Below are 3,654 nucleotides of genomic sequence, written 5' to 3'. Positions count from 1 at the left end.
TTTTTTTTGAGACGGAGTCTCGCTCTGTCGCCCAGGCTGGAGTGCAGTGGCCGGATCTCGGCTCACTGCAAGCTCCGCCTCCCGGGTTCACGCCATTCTCCTGCCTCAGCCTCCCGAGTAGCCGGAACTACAGGCGCCCGCCACCGCGCCCGGCTAGTTTTTTGTATTTTTTTAGTAGAGACGGGGTTTCACCGTGTTAGCCAGGATGGTCTCGATCTCCTGACCTCGTGATCCGCCCGTCTCGGCCTCCCAAAGTGCAGGGATTACAGGCTTGAGCCACCGCGCCCGGCCAAGAATTCTTTTTAAAAAAATTAGCTAAGAGGTTTGTATACATCCACACATGAGTGTGGGACTAATAAAAATTAGCATTTTTAATAGAAAACTATACTGAAGGAATGTCCCCAACTAAAGCAATAAGAGAGCACAATGAAAATATACAAGTAATTACATGTATATTGGATAGAGTTATGTACTAAAATATGACTTGCACAGACTGCAGAGAAGAGAAAAAAAATATCCTGATAGGTAATTTTTAATAGTAAAGATGAGGATAAAGTTGGTCACTAAAAAAAGCCTTTAAACTGGTTGATATCTTATGAACTCATATCTCACATACCAGGAAGAGACATTTAACGTGATTATGTTCTGAAAAGTCCCTTGGTTAGCCAATTGATCACACATTGAATCTAATAATTTTAGTCATACACACCCTACCAATAAAATAACACAAAAAAATTCTAACATCCAAATTAGTTTCACATTTTTTCTAACTAGTCTTTTGTTTCCACCCAAAAGTTTTAGTTAAGGTGTCAATAAGTCATTTCATAGTCTTAGTACATTTACTCCTCTATAGAAACGCAGCTACTAAAAAAATTTTGTTCGTTTGTTTTGCCAAGGTTTGAAACATTTGTAAGGTATTTATAGAGAGAAAAGTACCTATTTCTGTAAGCTAATAAACATAGCAGCTGCATCTTTAAGGTTTCATGTGGCACACATTTAACTCTTAAGTAAATGGTACCTTAGAACATAATAGGCTTCTATGACTAAGTAATTTTAAAAATTTTTGTTTCTCAGAGTATTCTAAAAGTTAAGTTCCAACCATTCATAAAATATATTTGGATACTGCTTGTCATGGTTCAGGTCTTTAACGAATGTTTAATAAGATCTGATACTGAACTGACACAAACAAATTCTAACAATGGAAAATTAGAATCAGATACAGTAACATTCACTCATTGAGATTTGAGATGGATAACACCTGAGATGTTTCTTCTGTCCTATTTCTTATGCTTGAATTGTTGCCATAATTAACTGTTTTTATTGATATGCTCATTAATTTACTTCATTGCTTCTGAAAGAACAATAACACTCTGACAAAGTCATTGAAACCAGTTAATAGAACACTGAAGAGTTGATACATATCTCATCAAGTATCTGATGTATGAAGTGAGATGGGAAGTAATTTGCTAATTCATAATTTTTTTATATTGTCTCTTCTTATTAGGCATTTTTAACATTACTCTTTTGCTTCCCTTTCTGTTTGTCAAGATCTGCTATTTTCTCCCTCCCGCACATTTCTTTATCTCTCTCTCTGTCTTTCTCTCTCTCATACACACACATCCCTCATTTGTAAAATAATCACAATTACTGTTTATACATCGACAAAACTGAATTTTTTCCCAAATATCAACTTTTTATTAGATCCTATCCCTTTGGGTCCTCATGAATTTTTGTGCATTAGGATCAATTATGATACTCAAGGTATTTTTCTCTTGTCATTTTGACCAAAATAAAATGTTAACTCTACATTTTATTATATTCTTATCTCATGTAGTTCCTTAACTACTACCTTATAGTTTAAATAAGAGATTTAATGTGATATTTCAAAGTTTCTTCTATCCATCCAAATTATATGCAAAATGTTGATGTGATTATATGTGCATTATTATAAATTCCATCAGTCTCACAAAATTTTCAAAGCTTTTGGTTGTTGAACTTTTATGACTAGCTTACAATAACAGGTAGGGACTGCTAACAAAATTATAAACTGAAATATCCCTCAATTGGCCAAGTAATCACATACTGAATCTAATAATTTTCATTATATATACTTATAAAAAGAAAACATACAGATAGTTATTCTAGCATCCTAAATAGCTTCATGTTACTTCTTATTGGTGTGGTTTTTTTTTTTTTTCTTATTATAACTAGCAAAAAGTTGAAAACTACAGGTTAATCTTAAATACAGCAAATGTAGCTATCAATGATAGCAAGTATGCAAGAAATTATTGAGGATATGAATAATGAAGGAGATAATATACAGAAGGAAACAGAAATACTTGTCTACTTAATTTTGCTGAAAACTTTTTAATGATTTATATACCACCATATAAGCTTTTTTTGTTCATGTATGTACTATTAATGGTAGCCACATTTTTTAAAAATATATGACAATCTGAGGGAGAATGTTATTTTTTCCATTAGAACTCAAGCTATTAAATCCATTATCCATTTTTGTTTCCCTGTCAATGCAATCTGTCTCTTTGCTTTGCCCCTATTAATGCCACATTGAAAAATTGAATCTGTTCCCTAAGTTAGTCTCTAACCTCTTTTATTATTTGAAAGAGAGTTTAGTGCTTGGAAACTTGCTCGGGGAAATAGAATTCCCTTCCTAAAATTTTCCATTGCACAAACATCAGTATTGCAAGCATGTTCACTAGTGAGCCTCTGGCCTGCTTTTGAAGAATTACTGAACAAAATGACTGAGGTCAATATAGGGTTTCTCAGAGGCTCTGCTAATTCATATGTTATAGGACGCTGATCCCTTCAGACTAAACGAAAAGCCACCGCTTTCTAATGCCCACTGTATGTGGGGGAAGTGGAGGTGGGAGACAGGATGGGGAGAGATTGTCTGTTTGGTCTATGGGCTGTGTAGAACTAAAGAGAAAAAACTTAATAAACTCAATGCCAATTTCAGATATCTTAAAATACATTTCTTTTTTGTCCCAAATGTATTCTGTTTTTAATATTAAATTATTTTATATATTTCTTGCCAAAAGTATTGCTTATTATACAAAATTTGCAAACATCAGATGAGCTAGAATAATCTGAGTGCTCAGCTCCAACATGTGCAGCGGATGAAGTAATCTAAAAAACAAATCAACATTATTTCTCAGATGAATAAGAAAATAGGGTAGACACATTAGCAGATTTCATCCACCTCAGCCACCCTAAACTCTGATTTCTGTCTCCTGGTCTGTTCAACTCACTGAGACCACTCTGGTCTGTGTTGGATTTCCCTGCCTACATCATGAGTTACCAGGTTGGACTGATCCTCCAGGCAAAAGGCCGGGGTATTTGTAAGACTCACAGCACTTGAAAGGAACATTTTCCCACTTTTGCATTTCCTGCTCTCCAATGTCTAAAAAGAGTATTTTCATATATTTTGTTTAGTTTTCTACATGTTTAAAATGGGAAAGTAAATCGATTCCCATCTACTCTCTCGTGAAAAGAAGCAGAAATCCCTACCTTTGTTTTTGGATTGGAAAATTTTAAATTGAATTACATGGCCGAGCATGGTGGCTCACACCTGTAATCCCAGCACTTTGGGAGGCCAAGGCCGGCGGGTCACCTGAGGTCAGGAGTTTGAGACCA

Source organism: Theropithecus gelada, chromosome 8, assembly GCF_003255815.1.
Source record: "Theropithecus gelada isolate Dixy chromosome 8, Tgel_1.0, whole genome shotgun sequence".
NCBI lineage: Eukaryota > Metazoa > Chordata > Mammalia > Primates > Cercopithecidae > Theropithecus > Theropithecus gelada.
Note: the sequence above shows the minus strand (reverse complement) of the source record.